This window comes from Schistocerca piceifrons, chromosome 8 (assembly GCF_021461385.2).
Source record: "Schistocerca piceifrons isolate TAMUIC-IGC-003096 chromosome 8, iqSchPice1.1, whole genome shotgun sequence".
Lineage (NCBI taxonomy): Eukaryota > Metazoa > Arthropoda > Insecta > Orthoptera > Acrididae > Schistocerca > Schistocerca piceifrons.
The window spans coordinates 121482397-121509892 of record NC_060145.1 but is presented as its reverse complement, the minus strand read 5'-3'; the positions used below and the strand labels follow the sequence as shown (position 1 = coordinate 121509892).

At 42.1% G+C, this 27496-nt stretch overlaps 1 non-coding gene across 1 annotated transcript; it reads left to right on the top strand.

Moving 5' to 3' along the window:
• The first annotated feature begins 6601 nt into the window (after window positions 1–6601).
• Trnar-gcg lies at window positions 6602–6676 on the top strand. Its single transcript has one exon. It is a non-coding gene; the product is annotated as a tRNA-Arg (tRNA).
• The last annotated feature ends 20820 nt before the right edge of the window (window positions 6677–27496 follow it).

Sequence of the window (27496 nt, the reverse complement as noted above, 5' to 3'; positions counted from 1 at the left end):
CTATAGTGCTCAGAGCCATTTGAACCATTTTTGAACTTTTCCTTTATTTCCGTCATAGCTTCTTCATTGTGTAGACTGAAGAGCAAGGACGAAAGACTACATCCCTGTGATGCACCCTTCTTAATCAGAGAACTTTCTTCTTGATCTTCCTCTCTTATTGTTCACTCTTGGTTTTGATGAATATTGCATATTACCCGTCTTTTCCAATAGCTTGCCCCTATTTTTCTCAGAACTTCGAACATCTTGCACCAGTTGACGTTGTTGAACGCTGGTGCAAGTCGACAAATCCTATGAATGTGTCTCAATTTTTTTTCAGTCTTGCTTCCATTATCAGTCACAATATCAGAATTGCCTCTCTGGTGTCTTAAACTTATGGTCATCTAACACATCCTAAATTTTCTTTTCATTCTTCTGCATATTATTCTTGTCAGCAACTTGTATGCCTGAGCAGTTATGATAACTGTGTGATAATTCTCGCACATGTCGGTCCTTGCGTGCTTGAGAATTGTGTGGATGATGGTTTTCCGATAGTTTGATAGTATATCGCCAGACTCATACATTTTGCACACCAGTGTGAATAATCACTTTCTTGCCATTTTCCCCAATAATTTTACAAGTTTTGATGGAATGTCACCATTCCCTTCTGCCTTATTCGATCTTAAGTCTTCCAAAGTTATTTTAAATTTTGATTCAAATACTGAATCACCTATCTCTTCGCTGTCGACTAGAGTTTCTTCTTCTGTCACGTTATCAGACAAGTCTTCCCCCTCAAAGAGGCCTTCAGAGTATTCTTTCCACCTATCCGCTCTCTCCTTTTCATTTAACGCTGGAATTCCCATTGCACTCTTAATGTCACTTCCCTTTCTTTTAATTTCACCGAAGGTTGTTTTGATTTTTCTATATCCTTAGTCAGTCCTTCCGACAATCATTTCGTTTTTCGATTTCTTCAAATTTTCGATGCAGCCGTTTCGCTTTAGTTTCCCTGAACTTCCTGTTTATTTCGTTCCTATGTGACTTGCATTTCTGTATTACTGAATTTCCCTGAACATTTTTCCAACGATCAACCAACTATTTATTTATTTATTTATTTACTAACACTTACTGTTTCGTTTTAAGTGTGTGTTTGGCTTACGGTTGTCTGCAGTGAATGCTTGGCTGCAGCTGTAATTCTGAAGTGTAATGCCAGTTATTTGAAAATTCCGTATAGTAATATATGAGTATTTTAATCATAACATTTTTCTTTGTGTGTTGTGATCCCTACCCACTGTCTTCTTTTGTTGATTGATAAACTTCGAACTCCCGGAAAGCGGGAATGGATCGACTATGTTACGTTGTCAAGGCAGGGAAAAGAAATTAAAACAAATTTTTCCACTTACAGTTTCACATTTTGTTGTTCTTCTCGTTGATCAAGTTCCAAAGTTATGGACCACCAGCGGATTTCGCAATAAATGCGTGCTGTTTGTGAGTATCAGATGTCTGTCGATCTCCAGGTCTCCCATCAGTTTTAATATTAATGTTTTCCGTTGTGTTCCGTTTACATTTAATTACAGCTGTATAATACTTTTTTTAACGATTCGGCTACATTCGTATTTTTATTCCCCGGTGAAGTATTAATTCAAAACGAAAAACTAGAATATTGTGTTGAAAACGTTTTAGTAGCGATGGGAGAAGAGAGGCAAGGGGGAGAAATCTTTTTACTGGCCATTTTGTGAAAATCTATGGCAGCAAGAACATACGCAGCGACACAACTAGGGAACTAGTGTACCAGAACGTCCAGTGTAGTCCAGCGGAGACCCAGAAAAACGGGTAAGGAAAACGGGGCCGCAGTTTTCTAAAGAAGACAGGTTAAAAATAAACAATTATATTCCTGCACTCGTTGGTTTGTGTTTTCCTGAACTGACCGAATTATCATAGCACCAACTTTTTCCTAGTATATCTCATCTTCTTAAAAGTCAGGAGTTAAATAATACAAGGCGCGCAGCAAGTGCTTTTGGACATGAATATCCTTCACGTTGTTTTCTGCAGACATTTGTTTCTTCACCAAGTGATTATACGAGAAAATGCATTTGTCTTACATCCAATGGGTGGTAAACAGCTTTCTTTTTCAGTGAGTGAAGATGCGGTATCAGCTTACTCTCAGTTTTGTCGCAGTGTACTACTTGGATCTGTAATACTCCCAGAGCGGTAGAACTTGATTGGAGGAGTGAGCTGCTCTTCAGATGCAGTCAGATACTAAATTTAGAGCCACAGTCAGGAGTACTGTGCTGGAACGTTGACTATGTCAGGGGATTTTTGTATTAGAAAAAAGAACCTTTAAAATATTTTTACGACACGTTCGTGAAATGATGAATGAAATTCTACCAATGAAAGTAATTCATTCAGTACGATACTAGAAACGCCAGGCCGGTGGCTGTGGCCGAGCGGTTCTAGGCGCTTCAGTCCGGATTCGTGCTACTGCTACGGCCGCAGGTTCGAATCCTGGCTCGGGCATGGATGCGTGTGATGCCCATAGGTTAGTTAGGTTTAAGTAGTTCTAAGTCTAGGGGACTGATGCCGTCAGATGTTAAGTCCAATAATGCTTAGAACCATTTAGAAACGCCACACATTTTCGAGTGTGCTACAATTGTACTATCAGAAATAACTTTTACTCCGTTTATTCAGAACATTCTCTAAAAGTAATATATTTTTCAAATTTATTCACCAGCACACAAAGAAAACTCGTTTCTCTTTTTCCAACTTGCGTACAAGAGACTTCCTCAGAGGCACAAGACTCAGCGGAGCAGCGCCTCTGAGGAAGTCCAGCGCAGTTCTGGACGAAACGTAAGGAGCAGAAAAGTTCTTGGACCGCGACCTCACATCCCGGAAAATATATCAACAGCCATGTCACCCGGTCGTGAAAGCCTTCATTCTACAGAACCCGAAGCGCAGATTGAGTCTCCTAACTGGAAAGGTTTTACCCACCCTCCGCGTCCTTGGACGCCTTTCCTTCGCGAAGTACCGCAGCTGTGTGGGTAAGTGTATCTGTTAAGTTTGCATAGTTTAGTCTCGTGTTAATGCTGAATACGATGAGAGAAGAGAGAGGGTGAAACCCAGATCTGGCACATGGCCGGCACTTCTCGAGTGGCACCAACGGGGCTTACCGTGGCCATCCGACAAACGGATCACCATCAACAGAATCACATGGCTTCACTACAAATGGTTCAAATGGCTCTGAGCACTATGGGACTCAACTGCTGTGGTCATAAGTCCCCTAGAACTTAGAACTACTTAAACCTAACTAACCTAAGGACATCGCATACATCCATGCCCGAGGCAGGATTCGAACCTGCGACCTAGCGGTCGTGCGGTTCCAGACTGTAGGCTTCACTACACTAGATGCTGCAGAGAGGTTAGGAATTTAATGCAAGACGTTGCCGTAAAGACTGGTGAATCAGGGACTTCACGCCAACATCCCTCCTGTTCCTTATCTCATAATTCAAAAGGGAAATTGACGACAACATGTGGCGTGACAGTGCTTAGCTTCGGTGATAGGACCTGAAGCATTTTATCCATCTTGGCACGGCTGTTGACCTGTTCACCAGTATTCTAATCTATTTAATTGCAATGGTAAGTTATTGTCTGAAGATGGCCTATAAGGCTAAAAATCGGTTTATAAAATAAATTAGTAATGCACAGCATCCACAGTTCGTATTTTCATTGATAAATATTATATTGTTTTACCAAGCAACAATGTAAGTTGCCATTAATACGTAAGAGAATTCATTGTCGATGTTTCCGGAGACAAACTCATTGTAAGGGAATCGACAACGCTATTGCAGCTTCTTTTACGGATACCCCAAAGTCCCGATCAGAAATCCTCTGAAATGAATTATTGGGGTAAATCTAGTTGGGATGCTTCTTTATAATTATGTTTTCCTTATTGATATTAAGGGTGGAGCCTAGCTCTGATGCGTAAGTGCACTTTTCCTTCTTTAATAACGTACACACAAATTTTAAACAAATATTGTAAAACGCAGATATCCTATGGGAGATACCAGCGATGTGCATTTCAGATCAGAACTTTATAGAAAGTCAGAGACATGTAATATTCTTTTCCCAAAATGAGAAAAATGTGATAGTACTTATTCCTTTTTTTTGGGGGGGGGGGCACTAGCTCATTTCAAATACGTTTTCCGTTTTCGTGCTGCAGGGCTGAGTTGTTCTGTAAGTGTGTAAGTGACTGTCCGTGTACGTATATTACGCTAACTTTAAAACCTATAATATTAAACTAGTGTGCGCGTGTGCTTGTGCATGTGTATGCGTGCGCGTGCGCTTGTGTATCTGTGTGTGGGCACCCTTATCTATGAGGAACGGTGTCCACATCCCCCCTCCCCCCCCCCCCCTCCTAGTTCGCAGGGAAGGGACAGAATGTAGCGATTCAGGCACTTTTCTTTCAATAAAACTATTTAAATCAGTGTTACACAGATTTTTAACATGTGTAAGACGTGTATATTTCTATTGTCTATTGTGAAATCACAATTTATGAAAGATGTCTATATTTTATTAATAGGATTAAGTAGGAATAATTAATATTTGTCATGTTGGAAATAATTGTGGTAGCAGGGAATATCTGCACCAAAGTGTTGTTGATATAATTTTTAAAAGGGCGGGAGAAACCGCGTACGGATACATTTTAAGAAAAGAGCGGGAAAGACCGCGCATTGATATATTTTGTAATGGTAGCAGGGATTGTCTGCACCAGAAAGCATTGTTGGCGGGAGAGACCGCACTTTAGCGCTCGTAGGAAGTCAGTAGTAAGCGAGAAGTGAAGCGAGTCGGTAGCAGGTCTGAAGCGAGAGGTTGAGAGGAGCGGTGTGCCAGCCAGCCACCAGCTATGATTTACAAGAGATTATAAACGGATGTACAGAGACATCAGCTAACTATTATCATAAGAGGAAGCAATATTACTGAATTAATTTTTTGAGAGACTCAAGACTACTGAAGGTATTTTTGCGCATTGCTAGTTGTAAGATTATTGTAAAAAGTAAGTCCCATTTGAACGTTTGTAAAATCATTTCATTCAGAATATAATTAACTTTTGCCAGCAATATTGCATTTCTAAGTATAATCCATCCCAAAAACCATCAACGTAAAACTTTGCAAAATATTTTTGTTGTCAAGGGAAAGTTTAACTATGAATTACGTAATTTCAGTCAAATTAATTATAGAATAACGTCAGCTTTGCTATTAAAGAATAACGTCAGCTTTGGTAATAAATACAGCCACTTATTATGAAAGCCCACCAGCAGCTAATAGAGTATAGTAAAACAGAGTAAGTACATTCATGTCGCAGTTCGGTGTAGCAGTCAGATGGCAATCCAGTAACAGTAAAAAATGTAAGGAACAGTTTTGGGTTATTGCAGACAACGACTGAGGGCCACCACGACGACACATTCTATGTTTCGTCGAAATAAGCAGAAAATCACTTTTAATAAGCAGCAATTAAATTTGCATGCGAAGATAGAGAAAGAGAATAAATTTCAAAGGGAAGATTTCATTTGTTATTATTAAGCAACAGATAGAAATCGTAAGAAAAGGTTACATAGCTTGTTGTAAAAGGGAAGGTTATCAATAACACAAGAGGTATAGACGAGACGGGAAGGCTTCACATGGTAAGATCTGAAAGCTTTTTATGGCTTCTTATAAGTCTCCATTTGTCTTCCAAAATATTACACATACAACACACCCCCAGGTCAAGCGGCCCTCCACTCTGTTCCGGCGTAACGTCGAGCGCCGACACGTCGGCCAGGAACGTTACAGCAGAGAGGACTGTGAGACGACGTCAGCCTTTAGTATGCTGACGACCCCTCTCTAGGACGACACCGAGACAGCAGCGGCCTCCAGGCGAAGAGAACATAAGCACCGCTCCGCCTGGCCACAACCGAGTCGAAGTCTAGTCGACCTACGACCGCTACAGCAGTAACTTACGAGCTGTAATAGGTTCAGTTGCATTACGAATTGTATATACTGAAGCGCTCGCTTATATTTGTCTGTCGTCCCTTCCTTGCGACACATCTATATCTCACAAAGTTAAGTACTCTAATCATTTCCTTTTATAATAAACTCCATTAACACGATTTGCTTCAATTGTTGTCCAGCGATCAGAGAACGCAGGTTTCCTAGGTGACCATAACACAACACTCCGCCCCCCTAGGAAATATCATAATGGATCCCTGGTAAGTGTCACCTGTTCTACAGTCATCTACAGCTGCATCTACATCTGTACCCTGCAAACCACTGATTCTCTCTGTTCCATTCACGTATGGAGCGCAGGTAGAACGATAGTTTGAATGCCTCTGTGTGTGCAATAATTATTCTAATCTTATCTTCACGATCCCTATGTCAGCGATACGTAGGGAGCTGTGGTATATTCCTGGGGTAACAGTTTAAAGCCGGTTGTTTAAACTTTGTTAACAGACTATCTCGGGATAGTTTACGTCTATCTTCAAGAGTCTCCCATTTCAAGTCCTTCAGTGTCTCTGTGACACTCTCCCAAGGATCAAACAAACCTGTGACCGAAACTTCCTGGCAGATTAAAACTGTGTGCCGGATCGAGACTCGAGCTTGGGTAGCTCAGTTGGTAGAGCACTTGCCTGCGAAAAGCAAAAGTCCCGAGTTCAAGTCTCGGTCCGGCACACAGTTTTAATCTGCCGGGAAGTTTCATATCAGCGCACACTCCGCTGCAAAGTGAAAATCTCGTTCTGGAAACCTGTGACCATTCGTGCTGCCCTTCTCTGTATACATTCAATACCCATGTTAGTCCTATCTGGTACGGGTTCAACACACTTTGAAAGGAGTCTACTGGGGTACACTTGTATGTGGCACCCGAATACGATAATAATATTAATGTAAACCAAAGTAGAACTACGATTTTATAAACGATGTGTGTCTCTGATAGTTTTATAAAGCGGATCGCTGACTGTGCACGACCGCAGAGCCAAAGATATTGCTTGTGGTCTGAGGTAGCAGTATTAGAGTAAGAGAGTGCTTGACGCACAGTTGTAGGTAGCTGTCTGTGAACGAAAGAGGATGGAGCAGGCAGTTTTCTTGGTGCGCTCTATGGAGCCATCAAGTGTTAGATTAATATAGGAATTACGAGAACATGTAAGCAGAAGTCTTCTCACAAGCAAGGTAAAGATGATACATATTTATGACTTTCGTTCTGCAAGTGCGCTATTATATATGAATTGGCTGATAATTCTCAATTATTAAGTAGCCCCAGAATGAACGTAAACTGTTTTGATGAAAAGGGTAGTTAGATAACATAGGTATATGTAATATGATGATTTGTGTTTATGCTGGTTTAGTGATGTTAGGTAATACTTGCTGTTTAAATCTCGTTTGTGGGTCAATTAATAAATATGACATTTTTCTGACCAACGTAACTTCAATTGTCAGATTTTTTGACAAGACAAACTTAACTTGCTATATAATTTTACAAAAAAAGCTGAGTATTAGTAATTCATCGCAATCAATACCCCGTCCCTGTCCAGATCATATGATGGACCAGGCAGTTGGATTTTTCTTAAATGTTTTTATTTATAAGCCAAAAGAACTTCATGTGCATTTCAAAGTATTATGGCCAGCATTGCACACTGCTGAGCCTGTAGCTAGCAAATTTTATTTTTTTATGAGAGACCAGAAAATATCGTGTTCCACTGTTGCTACTTTAGAGGTATGGCAGTTTAACTTATTTGTTACTTGTACAGGGACCAAAGCTATCAGTGTTGAACAGTGTCACAGGATTTTGTATCCACCCAAAAATTCAAATCTAAATCATTAAAAGAACGTAACAACTTCAGCAATATTCTAGAATCAGTCGCGCGAGTGATTTTTAACCAATCACTTTTTTGTACCGACTGCACATCCCCAGTATTTTACCAATAAACCAAAGTTTACGATCAGCTTTACCCACGGCTAAGCTTATGTGATCTTTCCATTTTATATGCCTACAAAATGTTACACCCAGGTATTTGTATGAGTTGGCCGATTCCAACAGTGGCTCATTGATATTTTAGTCATAGGATACTACGTTTTTTCGTTTCGTGAAGTGTAAAGTTTTAAATCTCTGAGCATTTAGAGCAAGTTGCCGATCTCTATACCACGTTGAAATCTTGTCAAGATCTGACTCAATATCTAGGCAGCTTCTTTCAGATAGTACTTCATCTGCAAAATGCCTGATTTTATTATTGACTGCGAGGTCGTTAAAAAACAACATGAAGAGCAAGTGTCCCAACACATTTCCCTTGGGCATACCCGAAGTTACTTCTTCATCTGACGATGTCTCTCCGTCCAAGACAACATGCTGTGTCCTCTGTACCAAAAAGTTCTCAATCCAGTTACAAATTTCACTTGATATCCCATTATCGTTTATAGAGTACTTTCCTTTCCTCGAATATTGACATACATCTCTATTCATTCATTATTTTTCAGAATATTCAACATTCAACGACTGAAACAGCGAAATCAACGACGAACTATTGGGAGGCTTAATTACCGAACACATACCGCGTTCAGTCATTAATGCACCTCTGAGCAAAGTACAGATCAGTCCTGATACATTACCGGACATTTAAAGAACCTTGCAATAATTATGTTGAGAATGATTCGGTCATTGATCTCCACACAATAAAATTGTTGATCTTCAACATCAGTCAAACATAGACCCCGCTGTGCTAGTTTTATTCGATGGTGGAAGAAAAAAGATCAAGTTCTCATTCAGGATTCTGCACTGAAAAAGTATACTTTCTTTTCGAAGCATGAACTCGACGCGATAACAGAGTCAAATGGTTCCCCTCTCGTGGGGGGTTGTTGTCTGCATCTTTTACGTACATGTCGTTTAATTTAGTTCAGCCTAATCTCCTCTCCGAAAATTTTCACTACTTCTGGGAAAGCAAATGGAGGAAACACTTCAAAGTGCTTCACGTTCCTTGCTTCGAATGTCACTGTGCCGTGAAGAACACAGTCGCCTACGGTAAATGGTGATTTCACGTTAAATTTACTTGTACTCTGTCCATTCGTCATATGTATGTTACTGGAAAACAATGTGCTCCATTGGGAAACCTTTAAGCTCCATACATCCCTAGTGAGAGCATACACAAAGGTGTGGAACATACAGTAAAACAAGAACAGATATATACACAAAGAAATGTACGTTAATATTCCTTCCTCCCGCGTATTCTGATTTAAATGATCCTCATCAATGTGGAATAAAGCAAAAAAATCTCAAATATATTTCCTTTAGCGGGTAATTACAGAACTGTCCCGGATCATGTAAACTTAGTATACAACAAGATGCAAGTGGCAACTATTAGGCATCAAACAGAAAATAAATTTACGACGCGTTTTAAACGGACCACATTACAACAATGAAGATGTGTAAAAGTCAGACTTTTCGTAAAACATTATTTGTGGTGTCACCGCCAGACACCACACTTGCTAGGTGGTAGCCTTTAAATCGGCCACGGTCTGCTAGTATACGTCGGACCCGCGTGTCGCCACTGTCAGTGATTGCAGACCGAGCGCCGCCACACGGCAGGTCTAGAGAGACGTACTAGCACTCGCCCCAATTGTACAGCAGAGTTTGCCAGAGATGGATCACTGACAATTACGCTCTCATTTGCCGAGACGATAGTTAGCATAGCCTTCAGCTACGTCATTTGCTACGACCTAGCAAGGAGCCATAGCATTTGATAATTAATATTGTGAAGCTTGTACAGTAACGATAGATGTACACCAATTGTGGATTAAAGTTAAGTATTCCAAAAGCTACGTACTTTATTTGCTAGACTCAAATCCTGTAACTGTTCCAGACCTCACGCCAATCTGCGTGAGCTTAAAAGCGTGCATTTCGGCCTCCTCTTGCAACACGGTGTTGGCTCTTCTGCCAACACTACATATTGTCTTTGCATGGCCAAAAGCTGCGGGGGAGGAATGTGCTGTCTGGCGGTGACACCACATTATTTAATGTTCATAATAGCATATTCATATTAATCGGTTCTGCAAAGTAATTTATGACTTGTGTAGAAGGACGTTGCCAGCAGTAATCTTTTAGGCTCTTCTTAAACTGAAAATTATTCGTACCTTAACTTTTTATTGTTGATAGCAAGTTATTGAAAACGTGTGTTCCCCATAACGGATATCTTTCTGGAGCAAAGTAAGCGGCTTTAAATCTTATTTCTAGTATTTGTTCTCTCAACTGAACTGATGCTTTTGAAAAGACATGTTGCGCATGACAAGTTCAATTAAGGCATTAATATATTGAGAGACTATAGTTAGTAAATCCAGTTCCTTGAACAGATCTCTGCAGTAAGGGCTGGAGTTCTAATAACATCCGCATTGCAAATAAATATCTGTTTAGGCACTTCAGCAGTCAATTCATCATATGCTGTTTCTTGCGTTGTTTCATCATTTGCAAACAAAACAATCTTAGCATCTGGTAATGTCACTGATGAAAAGTCATTAATATGTACAAGAAATAGTAAGCATCCCAAGATGGAAACTTGATGAAAGTTCATACATATGCAAAAGAAAAGTAAGAGCCCAAATACAAAATCGTAGGGAACACCAGATGTATCAAGTTCCATCTGGATTATTACTGATAGCATAATAGAGAACTCTTTTCATTTCACACCCTTTGCTTGCCGTCGGAGTGATCCGATTAAAGCCACTTTGCTATATTTCATGTTACACCATAACAAATTCTAATTTACTTAAAAGATTATTCTAATTCACACAGTCAAATGCGCCGGCCGAGGTGGCCGTGCGGTTCTGGGCGCTACAGTCTGGAACCGAGCGACCGCTACGGTCGCAGGTTCGTATCCTGCCTCGGGCATGGATGTGTGTGATGTCCTTAGGCTAGTTAGGTTTAAATAGTTCTAAGTTCTAGGCGACTGATGACCTCAGAAGTTAAGTCGCCTAGTGCTCAGAGCCATTTGAACCATTTGAACAGTCAAATGCCTAACTGACAGATCACGGAATACAACAGTAGCCTGTAACGTATTGTTGTGGTCTTCAGTCCTGAGACTGGTTTGATGCAGCTCTCCATGCTACTCTATCCTGTGCAAGCTGCTTCATCTCCCAGTACCTACTGCAACCTACATCCTTCTGAATCTGCTTAGCGTATTCATCTCTTGGTCTCCCCCTCCAATTTTTACCCTCCACGCTGCCCTCCAATACTAAATTGGTGATCCCTCGATGTCTCCGAACATGTCCTACCAACCGATCCCTTCTTCTAGTCAAGTTGTGCCACAAACTTCTCTTCTCCCCAATCCTATTCAGTACCTCCTCATTGTTATATGATCCACCCCTCTAATCTTCAGCATTCTTCTGTAGCACCACATTTCGAAAGCTTCTATTCTCTTCTTGTCTAAGCTATTTATCGTCCACGTTTCACTTCCATACATAGCTACACTCCATACAAATACTTTCAGAAACGACTTCCTGACACTTAAATCTATACTCGATGTTAACAAATTTCTCTTCTTCAGAAACGATTTCCTTGCCATTGTCAGTCTACATTTTATATTCTCCCTACTTCGACCATCATCAGTTATTTTGTTCCTCAAATAGCAGAACTCCTTTACTACTTTAAGTGTCTCATTTCCTAATCTGATTCCCTCAGCATCACCCGACTTAGTTCGACTACATTCCATTATCCTTGTTTTGCTTTTGTTGATGTTCATCTTATATCTTCCTTTCAAGGCACTATCCATTCCGTTCAACTGCTCTTCCAAGTCCTTTGCTGTCTCTGACAGAATTACAATGTCATCGGCAAACCTCAAAGTTTTTATTTCTTCTCCATGGATTTTAATACCTACTCCGAATTTTTCTTTTGTTTCCTTCACTGCTTGCTCAATACACAGATTGAATAACATCTGGGACAGGCTACAACCCTATCTCACTCCCTTCCCAACCATTGCTTCCCTTTCATGCCCCTCGACTCTTATAAATGCCATCTGGTTTCTGTACAAATTGTAAATAGCCTTTCGCTCGCTGTATTTTACCGCTTCCACCTTCAGAATTTGAAAGAGAGTATTCCAGTCAACACTGTCAAAAGCTTTCTGTAAGTCTACAAATGCTAGAAACGTAGGTTTCCCTTTCCTTAATCTAGCTTCTAAGATTGGTCGTAGGGTCAATATTGCCTCACGTGTTCCTATACTGATCTTCCCCGAGGTCGGCTTCTACCAGTTTTTCGATTCGTCTGTAAAGAATTCGCGTTAGTATTTTCCATCCGTGACTTATTAAACTGATTGTTCGGTAATTTTCACATCTGTCAGCACCTGATTTCTTTGGGATTGGAATTATTATATTCTTCTTGAAGTCTGAGGGTATTTCGCCTTTTTCATGCATCTTGCTCACTAGATGGTAGAGGTTTGTCAGGACTGGATCTCCCAAGGCCGTCAGTAGTTCTGATGGAATGATGTCTACTACTGAGGCCTTGTTTCGACTCAAGTCTTTCAGTGCTCTGTCAAACTCTTCACGCAGTATCGTATCTCCCATTTCATCTTCATCTACATCCTCTTCCATTTCCATAATATTGTCCTCAAGTACATCACCCTTGTGCAGACCCTCTATATACTCCTTCCATCTTTCTGCTTTCCCTTCTTCGCTTAGAACTGGGTTTCCATCTGAGCTTTTGATATTCATACAAGTGGTTCTCTTTTCTCCAAAGGTCTGTTTAATTTTGCTGTAGGCAGTATCTATTTTACCCCTAGTGAGATAAGTCTCTACATCCTTATATCTGTCCTCTAGCCATCCCTGCTTAGCCATTTTGCACTTCCTGTCGATCTCATTTTTGAGACGTTTGTATTCGTTTTTGCCTGATTCATTTACTGCATTTTTATGTTTTTTCCATTCATCAATTAAATTCAATATTTCTTCTGTTACCCAAGGAATTCTACTAGCCCTCGTCTCTTTACCTACTTGATCCTCTGCTGCTTTCACTACTTCATCCCTCAGAGCTACCCACTCTTCTTCTACTGCATTTCTTTCCCCCATTCGTGACAATTGTTTGCTTATGCTCTCCCTGAAACTCTGTACAACCTCTGGTTTAGTCAGTTTATCCAGATCCCATCTCCTTAAATTCCCACCTTTTTGTAGTTTCTTCAGTTTTAATCTACGTATTGTCTAATGAATTAACTACATTCTCGCAATAGTCCACCAGTATTAAAAGCCTTCAGAAACTTGAAGTCTGACTTTAACAAAATATTGTATGTTACCCCTTCAAAAATTTTAAAGAACGCTGTCAAAAATGAAGCTGAACGGAAGGTTAGCAATATTTTTTCATCCATTTTCTTTTATAGAGGCTCAACTTCAGCACCTTTCGGGCAATTGGGGAATTTTCCAATAATAAAAAAAATGTGCATACACATATTACTTGACACGTAATTGTGCTCGTAAGGAAGATCTGATTCGACATATAAGAAAGTAAAATTTTCGGTGAAATTATAGACGTCAATATTAAGAGCGCAACCAGAATTCCGCTGTTAAACATACGCAGAGGAGAGTGGGAAGAGTACACTGAAGGCCTCCACAATGTAGAGGACTTGTCTGACGCGACAGAAGAACAAAGGGGAGTCGAGATGGATGATATAGAAGATCCAACAATAGAGTCAGAGTTTAACAGAATTTTGGAAGACTTGCTATCAAATAAGGCAAAAGAGGTAGATTACATTCCTTCAGAATTAGAAAATTTATTGCAGATATCGCCCACCCAGCGAGTATCAAATTCAATTGTAGAATCTGTGAAAATTGAGGCTTTTCCTCAGACAAAGTTTCAGGAGTGGAACTAAATTTATGGTGAAAGGATAACAATGATAAGATTCGCTAATGACACAGCTATCTTAGTGAAAGTGAAGAAGAGTTACAATACGTGTTGAATGGAATGAACAGTCTAAAGAGCTTATACGAGACAGAGAGTAACCAGGAAAAAACGGAAAGTACTGAAATGGACGAAATTAAAGAATTCCGTTGCAAAGGACCAAACTGACACGACGGACGAAGCAAGGAGGACATAAAAAAGCAGACTACCAGAAGCAGAGGGGGTGATACTGACCGTGAAAAGTCTATTGGCATCAAAGACAAGCCTTAATTTGAGGAAGAAATTGCTGAGAATGTACGTTTGGAGGACAGTGGTGAATTGCGACTGTGGGAACACTGGAAAAGACGATAATGTGGCGTTCGATATGATCTGCTTTATAAGGGAATTGATAATTAAGCAGACTGATAAGACAAGGCATGAGGAAGTTCTCCGGAGAATCATCGAAGAACGGAACATACGGAAAACACTTTTAATAAGATGGCAAAGGATGATAGGCCATATTTTAAGACATCAGGCAGTAGCTTTCATAGTACTGGGAGTTGCATAGGAGCAAGAGACTGTATAGGTAGACAGAGGTTGAAATACATCAAACAAGTAACTGAGGACATAGGTTGCAAGCTCTTCTCTGAAATGAAGAGAACGGAATTGTAGAAGAATTCGTGACGGACTGCTTCAAACCAGTAAGAAGACTCAAAACTCAAAAAAAAAACACTCAGAAGTATTTGCTTTTAAAGAATTTATGCTGTACTGTACAAAATGACTGAAAGTAATTTATTTGCTCCCGAAATGCGGTCATTGTTCGGTAGTGCACGTATTTCAGTAGCGGTAAAATGTTTCACTACAAATCAGGTTCAATTCGGGAGGCGTCTAAAAGACTGATTAGTGGCCACATACTAGTCAGCTGAATTAACTGATAGAACCAAGAGATACCCACTGAAGAGCCAAAGAAACTGGTACGCCTGCCTAATATCCAGCACGCAGAAGTGCCGCAACACGACGTGGCATGGGCTCGACTACTGTCTGAAGTAATGCGGGGGGGGGGACTGACCCCATGAATCCTGCAGGGCTGCCCATAAATCCTTAAGAGTACGAGAGGCTGGAGATCTCTTCTGAACAATCTGAACAACACGTTACAAGGCGTCACAGATGTGCTCAACAATGTTCATTCTGGGGAGTTTGGTAGCCAGCGGAAGTGTTTAAACTCAGAAGAGTGTTATGGAGCCATTCTGTAGCGATTCTGGACGTGTGGCACGTCGCATTGTCTTGCTGGAATTGCCCAAGACCGGTGGAATGCACAATGGACAGCGAGGGATGCAGGTGGTCAGACTTAAGTACATGTCACCCGCCGAGTCGTATGTAGAGGTGTCATGATCCCACACGCCCCACACCATAACAGAGCCTCCACCAACTTTAACAGTCCTCTGCTGACATGCAGGGTCCATGGATTCATGGAGGATGTCTCTATATCCGTACACGTCGATCCTCTCGATACGATTTGAAACGGAGACACGTCTAGTCCAACCAGGCAATATGTTTCCAGTTATCAACAGTCCAATGTCGGTGTTGAGGGGCCCAGGCAAGGCGAAAAACTTTGTGTCTTGCAGTCATCAAGCGTACACGAGTGGGTGTTCGGCTCTGAAAGTCCATATCGATAATGTTTTGTTGAATGGTTCGCACGCTTACACTTGTTGATGGCCCAGCACTGAAATCTAGAACAATTTGTGGAAGGGCTGCACTTTTGTCAATCTCAACGATTCTCTTCGGTCGTCGTTGGTCCCGTTGTTGCAGGATCTTTTTCCGACCGCGGCGATGTCTGAGTCTGATGTTTTACCGGATTCTTGATATTCACTATACACCCGTAAAATGGTCGTACGGGAAAATCCCCACTTCATCGCTTCCTTGGAAATGCTGTGCCCCAACGCTCGTGCACTAACTATAGCACCACGTCGAAACTCACTTAAATCTTGATAATCTACCATTGCAGCAGCAGTAACCGATCTAACAACTGCGACAGAGACTTGTTGCCGACCGCAGCGCCGTATTCTACCTGTTTACATATCTCTGTATTTGAATCGCATATCTAAATCAGTTTCTTTGGCGCTTCAGTGTGCACGCTGTTAATATTATCAAAGAGTATGAGTGTTCTGTTAAACTAGATCTCTATACATCTCCAGTACAGTAATTATATCTGTCTCAGTAACCTGCTTTGTTTGATCACGCGTGGCGTCAAGTGACTAAGAACAGTTTTATGCACTTTAAGGGATATAAATGTGTGTAGCTTGTAAATGAAAATATGTTTCGGATTGTTAGCTTATTCAGAACCATGAGGACCATATCATTTAGGAACTCTGGAAAGATCATTAGAATATCACTTTTATTATAATATGAACCATTTATTACTTTTTTCACAACGTGCTAAACATTCTTGATGATATCCTTACTGTGGATCTATGGAACAAAAATTATTTTACACACGACTAAAGCTCCCTTACATCATAATTACGGACGAAAACTTACCGTATCACAAGAGCTATTGTACGTTCTCCAAAATGAAAGTAAGGAACGTTTTGTTTTGGCACGTGGTCGTGTCCCCTCATTGCCACCGCCTACCGACCACTGACCACTGACCACTGACCCTTATACTCATCCGCTTCAGTTTAGCGGCAGCTGCGATCCAATACGATTGATTACTGCTTATGTGTGACTTATGTGTGATAAAACTGATCCCGCCAAGTGTGAGGTGCGCAGTATTATCCGCTTTTAAAATTCGCAAAAAGTCCGACCCATCGAAATTCATACAAGGTAACTGAGCTTAACGGTAATTTGATGAACGAAACGTCTGTTAGGAAGTGGTGTACCAAGTTTAATGGCGGACAGAAGAATGTTCACCACGAAATTCGGTCGGGCAGGCCCTCAGTGGTGACTAACGGAATCAAATCAACGATTGAACCAAAAACCCAAGAAGACAGGCGTTTCATAATTAGTGGACTGCACCGAAGTACTGTCAGACGGTTCAACGAATTTGCAATGCCATTAAAAAGAAGCGGCACGGAATGCTAACCAGTCGAGTCATCCATCCTCCTTCACGGTAATTCACGTCCCCATGGAGCGAGAGTGACACAGAAATTGTTTCGGTTTCAGGGAGAAATGTTTCAATATCCGCCATATAGTCTGGACTTAGCCTCAAGTGATTATCACTTATTCTCCAAACTGAAAGATTTTTTGGATAAACAACGTTATTGAAGTTGTGATGAATTTAAAGAAGCCATTAATTAATGGTTCAAAAGCTTGGCGGCAACTGAGTTTTCAGAATGCATAGCAAGGCTGGTAAAATGGTACGATAATTGCCTAAATTTGAACAGTGACTACATAGAAAAGTAGCTTGGGTATCAAATTGTACGTGAAATATAGCCTCGTTTAATTAGGGCTATATCGAATAAAACTTCTATGGGAAACAATGTTCTTTACTTTCCGAATGACCCTTGTAATACTGTCGTATCACACGTCCTGCCTTACAAAATTCAGCAGACGTGAAACAAATCAACTGTTATACAAATTTCATACTCCAATGAGATACCTATACGAATTCCGTATCTGTAACTTAACTAGTTTTGAATCTAGAACACAATCAAATGACATCATTATAAAGCTAATATCATGTATTAAGAGCATACAAGCTCTTTAGGTGATGGTATGCCTCTTTATTGAATAGAAACATTGTCTACGTTAAATATAATCATATAGCTAGGCATAAAGAATTTAGTGAATGAAATTCATCTCGTCGAAAACGGTGCTTTTGTTTAAGAGGTAGCTTCTGCAATGAATAGTCCACCTCGAGGGATCAAGTAGGTGACAAACGTCTACAAATGTTTTGCACAAAATATATATGTGGATCGTTATCAAGGCCCAGGGAAGTACTTACGACTGGGATACTCCAAAAGCAGCTCCGATGTTTACTGACACAGAGCACACGCGACGACAACTCGTCATGGAACGCATTGGCAGATGCTTACCTGCAACAGACACAAACACGAAAGTGCAATGAAATCCACACCATTAGCTGGGCAATTAACACCTGCCACCAACTGATTGTATTCAATACTACTCTCAAATATAGGGCTTACGTTGTTCTATGTGTGAGCTACGTAGAACGGAACAAAAACGCAGCTGCCTCACTATTCTTTTATTACTGATTACCGGTTTCGTTCTGACTAGCAGATTGTCTTCAGATCTAAGTTTGGAAAATAGGTGCAACAGTATAAAAATTATCTAAGTATCATACATGCAGTGGTACTACAAATAACGTACATCGTGAACTCACTCATACCAGGTGCTGCAAGGTGCATTTTGTCAGTAGTGGTAAGAATGATGAAACCTAACATAAAAAGACAAAACTTGCGGTGGAGAAAAAACCACGTAGTCAATAACGTAACGTATCCACAAGTCACTAGTCAATACATTTATACAGTGTAATGGAGATTTCCGGCAGTTGCTGCCGAGCGGTTCTAGGCGCTTCAGTCTGGAACAGCGCGACCGCTACGGTCGCAGGTTCGAATCCTGCCTCGGCCATGGATGTGTGTGATGTCGTTAGGTTAGTTAGGTTTACGTAGTTCTAAGTTCTAGGGGACTGATGACCCCAGATGTTAAGTCCCATAGTGCTCAGAGCCATTTGAACCATTTTTTGTAATGGAGATTCTTTCAGAATGAAATAGAAATACTCATTAACATTACAAAGTACATTAACCTAATACACTTCAATATACATGATGCGTTATAAGGTAACGGATAAAATAAAATTATAGCAAACTACCCCACAGCAAACTGTACTTTTTACATTTTAGTACTTGTTTATAAATTTCCTAATAAGATGCGTAATCAACGAAATAACTTACGTCCAAACCACTAACCATTAATATTAGATATTGTGATGCAGACTATGTTTTCCATTCATTATGAGAACTGGGATCTCGTTTCCTGAGACCTGACGCTAATTATGAAGTAAGATACGAGTCTAACGAATGTGTATTCTTGAAATTATCTGTAACATTCCTTTCAAATGCGTAACCTGTGTGCCATATGAGCTGCAAAACCACATCAGAGATTGACTGAAAAACTCCAATCATTATTAAATAAGCTCATTTAACTGACGATTTAATTTACTATGGTGTTACAACTGAATATAATCGTCAGAAGTGCAACTGCCTTAACTATCGATGTTGCAATTTAACGTTATTTTTGCATGCCACCCGTAACGTAATGTTGGTTTTCTAAGGTAAAATTAATCTTAGCTAATGTAATCAATATACTGCAGTTAAATTATTAGCACATCGCGCTTATGAACAGGTCAAATAAGATAACGTGCCGACACATGAATTCTTCGCGATATAGACAAGATTTTAGTCAACTAATAAACTGGTGAATATCTTCCTGTTTTTGTAAACATGCTCATAACTTTGTAATCTTCACAGACCATTAATTGACTTTCAACTGAATACACTTTTGAATGCAATACGAAGCTCTAGGGGTGATTCTTACTAAACTTTACAATGAAGCAAGCAATACGTAAATCAATAAATAAAAGTAAAATATAAATAGAAAATAAAAATAAAAATTAAAAAGGATGCAGCGTGTACTACACACATCAAAAAAAGATTTGCATCATCACGGTTTCCAGAACTCCTGAAGATAGACGTTGACTGTGGATACTGTATCAGAGACACAGTCCCTTTGACTGTTTAGAAATGTCACTAAACCCGCCCAAAGATTTAAACAACGATGCGTGAGCAGCGCCTATTAGACGAAGGGGGTCAGACAGCAGAGCAGTTCCAGTCATTCCACAAGGAAGGAGGTACTTGTCTCGTGTTGTCCGTAGTTCAATCGTGCCTAGTCGGTCAATACCGTCCGCATTGTTACTTTGGGCCAGGAAGGGCTCTCAACAAGGGAAGTGTCCAGTCGTCGGAGTGTACCACAGCGATGTTATTCGGACATAGAGGAGAATAACAGAAACTGTCGATGACATGCCTCACTCAGGCCGCGCAAGGGCTATTACTGTGGTGGATGACCGCTATCTGCGGATTATGGCTCGGTGGAACCCTGACAGCAACGCCACCATGTTGAATAATGCTTTTCGTGCAGCCACAGGACGTCGTGTTATGACTCAAACTGTGCGCAATAGGCTGCATGATGCACAACTTCACTCCCGACGCCCATGGCGAGGTCCATCTTTGCAACCACAACACCATGCAGCGCGGTACAGATGGGCCCAACAACATACCGAATGGACCTCTAAGGATTGGCATCACGTTATCTTCGACCGATGAGCGTCGCATATGCCTTCAACCAGACAATCGTCGGACACATTGTCCAGCGAGTGCAGCAAGATGGAGGTTCCCTGCTATTCTGGGGTGGCATTATGTGGGCTCGACGTATGCAGCTGGTGGTCATGGAAGACGCTGTAACGGTTGTACGATACGGGAATGCCATCCTCCGACCGATAGTGCAACCATGTCGGCAGCATATTGGAGAGGCATTCTTCTTCAAGGACAATTCGCACCCCCTCGTGCCCATCTTGTGAATGACTTCCAACAGGATAACGACATCGCTCGACTAGAGTGGCCAGCATGTTCTCCAGACATGAACCCTGTCGACAAGCCTGGGATATACTGAAAAGGGCTGTTTGTGGGCGACGTGACCCACTAATCACTCTGTGGGATCTACGCCGAATCGCCGTTGAGGAGTGGGACAATGTGGACCAACAGTGCCTTGATGAACTTGCGGATAGTATGCCATGACGAATACTGGCATGCATCAATGCAAGATGACGTGCTACTGGGTATTAGAGATAGTGATGTGTACAGCAATCTGGACCACCACCTCTGAAGGACTCGCTGTATGGTGGTACAACAAGAAATGTGAGGTTTTCATGAGCAACAAAAAGGCCGGAAATGATGTTTATGTTGATCTCTATTCCAATTTTCTGTTCAGGTTCCGGAACCCTCGGAACCGAGGTAATGGAAAACTTTTTTTGAATATGTATGTTAATTGACTGTGAAAGCAGTCAGTCGCGTTTTTTACAGTTGGGAACTGTAGACGGTCATCATACAAGTGATAAAGATAAAAAACTATTACTACGTTAATGTTGAGCTTTTGACACTGTCTGTTTCAGTCCCGATATGCGATGACTATATGGCAGTGGTATCGTGCTCTTGGCACTAACATTAAGTACATTTCTCTAAATTCATTGTGGTTACAGAAACAAGCTACACGTTATTCAGTGAAGGTTTTGTTACCGTTCATCTGGAGGAAGATGGAGCAGAGAGGCCAAGTGTTTGCCAGTTTATACGTCGGCGAGCCAGGAGCGCTAACAATCGGTCTAGTGGAACGTTGTTCTTATGGATCTTAGGTAACGAGACCGACCACGTAATAAAATTCGCCGACACGGAAGTTCTGGCTGTAGAGAAGCACTATCACACCCGCTTGTCCGGAGAAGCTGTAGAAATACAAATACTCGCGAACAGCTTCAACAAGAAAGAGGAAAGCCTTAAGGTAAACGGATCCTGGCTTCCCATACTGCAGCGAACGACCGTCAACGGTAGCAAGAGGAGAACCGCACCGGAAATGACCGGGGAGAAGCCCTCGGACGTTGGCGCGCCAGGTACATATAGTCTGCGGCCTCGAGCTCGACTCCAGTTCACCACCGGCAATGGAGGGTGAAGCTTCGAGAATGCCAGCAACTAGTACTGGCGAAACGCCGATAAAATCATCAGATGAAGGTCGGCGGAGGAACCCGAGACAGAAGCCAATAGGCAGTTTGTCAACAAGTGGCCACGGAAGCCTTAACAATTTTGTGCAACCTTTGAGATATAAAATGTGAGTGAATAGTTAAAAGGGACGAGCAGCTTTAGAAGTTTCAGAGTAAGTGGAAAAGAACTTGCGATTTATATCTGAGCAAGCACCTACGGTACCCGAGTGAACTGTAGTTTAAAAACAATCTGACAGAGCTCTCAGGTCTTCGACAGAAATGTTGAGTGAGCAGTAAGATTGCGAAGTACGGGTAATTGGCCATGATTATAAGAGTCTCCCTTCGCAGGACAGGTTGAATCAAAGTAACAAGAAAACTGTTTGCGTTGAATGACACTCGTTTGAAACGGCCTGGTCGTGTGATGTGCAGCTGGCCCAGCACTCGTCGAGGCACTGAGCTGCTCTCTGCGAGGCGAGAGTGCGGAGTAGACTGCGGTCTAGCGGAGTCCCGTCGCGTGGCGCCGGCTGATGATGCCCGTAATGAGTTTGGCCGCGCAGGTACCGCACCATTAGGCCTCCGGCGCAGCACGAAGTAATTAAGTGGAGTCTGGGGGCGTCGGGGGCGGCTGCGGGCGGCGGCGGCGGAACCACGTCTGGCTCACCGCGGGAAATGAGTTGCTGCACCAGCCGTCACTTCTCATTACGGCGCCCTGCGAGCACGACCCTCGAGTCCGCGGCTCTGAGCACAATAATGCTCCGGAAAACCGTAACACCCAGACAAAGGCTGCTGGCACCTGTCTGGGAAATGTGTACCAATGAGCTGTTCTCTTCTTCTTGTGTGGTGGGTCGGCTCAGTGGTGGAGGCCGAGGAATAGGTGGATGCTGGAAGACTGACAAAAAATAATGAGAAGCATATACGATATGCACGTAAGTCTGGTATACTTTAAGGCCCTCACACTATCGCTATTTTATTCTGAATAACCGGTGTTTCTCGGTATTTGTCTTGTCACGATTGTAACAGGTGTGTATTTTTTACTAATAACCGAGTAAAAAAAACCGAAGTATAAATTAGCCATAGCAGCAATACCAAAATTCTTCGCTTTAAAATACACCTTTTTTAAGCAACGAGTAATCTGTAGTTCTTAAATTTGCATTGCTTTGATGAAATATTGCTTTATTGTAAAAAATGCGAAAAGTGATCACTGCTATTTTAATAACAATGCCGGTAGAAACGAGCAACTAACATATGGCATACGAATTGGAGCAACGTTGCTAAGACAGTAATGTACTCGTACCTGTTACCATATGGCGTAGCCTATTAGATTACACGCGTGTACAGACAGTGTGCTAGACTTACTCCTTCCAGTCTACCTGGTACTTTCTCACTTTCATTACTGGGCAACAACTGTATAACAGAATGGCACCACCCATAGTAGGACGTATTTTCCACAGTGCAGTATCAGTGACGTACAATGCTTCATTTGCTTTAAATGTTTAAGAACGGGAAGAACACAAAACACTTGTGACATTTTTTTTTACTTTTGTCCCGAAGACCTTGCAGCCAAACTTGCGACATAATATGAGGAGGGAACTTAAAACTTAACAGTTCATTTATAATGTACAATAGAAATAGAAACCAGCTGATGTGCTATCTGTGTACATGACATGCCCTTAACTGCTTGTAGCCCTTGAAAATGGACACCAAAAATAGTTCTTCAACATCATTTTTCACTATTTACCTCTAACTCTCCAAATTTCCAAACGGTGGTATCATACCCGATTACAGAGTGAGTTTTGAGCAGAGTTTCAAAAAAAATTAGATTCATAGGAGAATACTGGTGGTTTTTTGCAGTAGTCAATTATTCATCACTTTTGGAGAAAGCGAAAGATGGACGGACTAAGTTGCCTATTTTACTTAATATTTTGATTCCAAGCATCTCGAAACTGAAGGGGTCAAAAATTTTTCAATCTTTTCTCGATTTCTACGTTTGATACACGAAATGATAGGAGTACAAAAACCTCGTTATTTTGAGCGGTTTTAACACTCCGGTTAAACTGTCTATAAAGGAAAACGATATAACCGAAAAGCGGTTGTTTCAGCAATATCCGCCATCCCTACCCCCCCCCCCCCCCCCACACACACACCAATTTACCGGCCGGCCGGAGTGGCCGAGCTGTTCTAGGCGCTACAGTTTGGAACCGCGCAACCGCTACGGTCGCAGGTTCGAATCCTGCCTCGGGCATGGATGTGTGTGATGTCCTTAGGTTAGTTAGATTTAAGTAGTTCTACGTTCTAGGGGACTGATGACCTCAGAAGTTAAGTCCCTTGGTGCTCAGAGCCATTTGAACCATTTTGAACCGGCCGACAGACGAGCAGACCATTTTCGTGACAGCCTGCACATGGCCCGACCGAATGTAGTCAGAAATTACAGCGCTACCTTGTTGTGATTTGTTTATCTTACGTTGAGTTTTTCACACAGAAACAAAACCTGGCGTTCAACATGGCTGTTTTAGAGGGGAAAAAAAACTAAGAGAAAGTTGTGGGAAAAGAAATGGCTAATAAAAAGAAAGAAATTAACCTACTCTCTGTTACTTCAGAAGCTGGGAGCCGATGATTTTTGTAATTATGTAAGCATAGATAAAACATACACTACTGGCCATTAAAATTACTACGGCACGAAGATGACGTGCCACAGACACGAAATTTAACTGACAGGAAGAAGATGCTGTGATATGCAAATGATTAGCTTTTTAGAGCATTCGCACAACATGAGGAAAGTTTACAACCGATTTCTCATACACAAACAACAGTTGACCGGCGTTGTCTGGTGAAACGCTGTTGTGATGTCTCGTGTAAGGAGGAGAAATGCGTACCATCACGTTTCCGACTGATAAAGGACGGATTGTAGCCTATCGCGATTCCGGTTTATCGTATCGCGACATTGCTGCTCGCATTGGTCGAGATCCAATGACTGTTAGCAGAATATGGAATCGGTGGGTTCAGGAGGGTAATACGAAACGCCGTGCTGGATCACAATGGCCTCTTATCACTAGCAGTCGAGATGACAGGCATCTTATCCGCGTGGCTGTAACGGATCGTGCAGCCACGTCTCGATCCCTGAGTCAACAGATGGGGACGTTTGCAAGACAACAACCATCTGTACGAACAGTTCGACGACGTTTACAGCACCATGGGCTATCAGCTCGGAGACCATGGCTGCGGTTACCCTTGACGCTGCATCACAGACAGGACCGCCTGCGATGGTGTACTCAACGATGAACCAGGGTGCACGAATGGCAAAATCATTTTTTCGGGTGAATCAGGGGCCTGTTTACAGCATCATGATGGCTGCATCCGTGTTTGACATCGCGGTGAACGCACATTGGAAGCGTGTATTCGCCATCTGCATACTGGCGTATCACCCGGCGTGATGGTATGGGGTGCCATTGGTTACACGTCTCGATCATCTTTTGTTCGCATTGACGGCACTTTGAACAGTGGAAGTTATATTTCAGATGTATTACGACCCGTGGCTGTACGCTTCATTCGACCCCTGCGAAACCCTAATAGATAATGCACGACCGCATGTTGCAGGTCCTGTACGGGCCTTTCTGGATACAGAAAATGTTCGAATGCTGCCCTGGCCAGCCCATTCTGCAGATCTCTCACGAACTGAAAACGTCTGGTCAATGGTGACCGAGGAACTGGCTCGTCACAATACGCCAGTCACTACTGTTGATGAACTGTGGTATCGTGTTGAAGCTGCATGGGCAGCTGTACCTGTACACGCCATGCAAGCTCTGTTTGACTCAAGCAGTTATTACGGCCAGAGGTGGTTGTTCTGGGTACTGATTTCTCAGGATCTACACACCCAAATTGCTTGAAAATGTCATCACATGTCAGTTCTAGTATAATATCTGGATTTCTTCTTGGTTTAGCAATTTTAATGGCCAGTAGTGTAGATTTCAGTGCCGCGCGGTGTGGCCGCACGACCGCATGTTGCAGGTCCTGTACGGGCCTTTCTGGATACAGAAAATGTTCGAATGCTGCCCTGGCCAGCCCATTCTGCAGATCGACTTGCGCGTCGATGGGGATGAAATGATGATGATTAGGACAACACAACACCCAGTCCCTGAGCAGAGAAAATCTCCGACCCAGCCGGGAATCGAACCCGGGCCCTTTGGATTGACAGTCTGTCACGCTGACCACTCAGCTACCGGGAGAGGTCGGGACCGATGATCTCATCAGTTTGGTCACTTAGTAATTCACAAACATTTTTAGATTTTGGAGCTGCTTAGCGTCAAAGCATTCTCACGGAAGAAGAATACAGTGGTAAGGAAGGCCATATAGTAGGAAGACTAAAGACATGAGACAGCGGTATGTACATATGCAGATGGCGGTAGTATCACGTACACAAGGTATAAAAAGGCAGTGCATTGGCGGAGATGTCATTTGTACTCAAGTGATTCAAGTGGAAATGTTTCCTACGTGATTATGGCCTCACGCCAGGAATTTACAGACATTGAACGCGGAATGGTAGTAGGAGCTACAAACATGGGATATTCCATTTCGGAAATCCTTAGGGAATTCAATATTCCGAGACCCACTGGGTCAAGAGTGTGTCGAGAATACCACATTTCAGGCATTACCTCTCGCCACGGTCTGTGTACATGACATGACCTTTCTCTTAACAACCGAAAGCAGCTGCGTTTGCGTAGAGTTGTCTGTGCTAACAGACAAGCAACACTGCGTGAAATAATCACAGATATCAATGTTGGACGTACGACGAACATATCTGTTAGAACAGTGCGGCGAAATTTCGTGTTAATGGGCTATGGTAGCAGACGACCGACCGAATGCCTTTCCTAACAGGACGACATCGCCTGCAGCGCCTCTCTCTGGCTCGTGATCGTGTCACCTAGATCAGATTTCATTGGTAAGAGCTGATGGTAGCGTTCGGATGTGAAGTGACGGACTCACATTGTCAACAAGATACTGTGGAAGCTGGCGATAGCTCCACAATGGTGTCGGCTGTATTTACATGAAATGTAATGGGTCCTCCCGTGCAACTAAACCGATGATTGACTGGAAGTGGTTATGTTCGGCTACTTGGAAACCATTTGTACCCATTCATGGAGTTCACGATCCAAAATAACGAAGGAATTTTTGTGTGTGACAGTGCGTCATGTCTCCGGGCCATAATTGGTTCGAAAAACAATCTGGACAGTTCGAGCGAATGTTTCGGTCACGCAGGTCACCTGGCATCAATCTCATCGAGCATTTGTTACGCAGAATCGAGAAGTCAGTGCGTGCACAAAACCCTGTTCAGGTCACACTTTTGCAATTACGGACGGCTATAGAGGCCGCGTGGCTGAGTATTTCTGCAAGAGACTTCCAACGACTTGGTGAGTCCACGCCACGTCGCGTTGCTGCACTACGCCGGGCAAAAGCAGGTCCGAGATGATATTTCGATGTGTCCCATGAATTTTGTCACCTCATTGTAAGCTACGAAGAGGGATTAGTAGCTACATTACTGTTTATAATCAATGGTAGTAGTGTTAACCCTTTAATGCATAGTGTAGCTGATCAGCTACAGATTTCATTTCTTCTATGTATCCTATGCAGAGAAACATCTTGTGATAAATTCGTGATGTAGTTAAGTGCTTACACTCTACTGCAGCTACTAAGCTGGTAGTAGCTCTTGATAGCGATCGTAAATGGCAGGATGAACTGAACCAGTTCGACAATCAGCTGTGTGGATGTACTGACGCGCCTGTGTTTTGGCTGAAAGTCGAGACTTTTTTTGTGTTTGTCCACTGATTTGTGGGTTTGAAAGTTACTTTTTTACTTTGAAAACGTAAGTAGATATGGTGTAGACAGTGAAATCGAGTGTC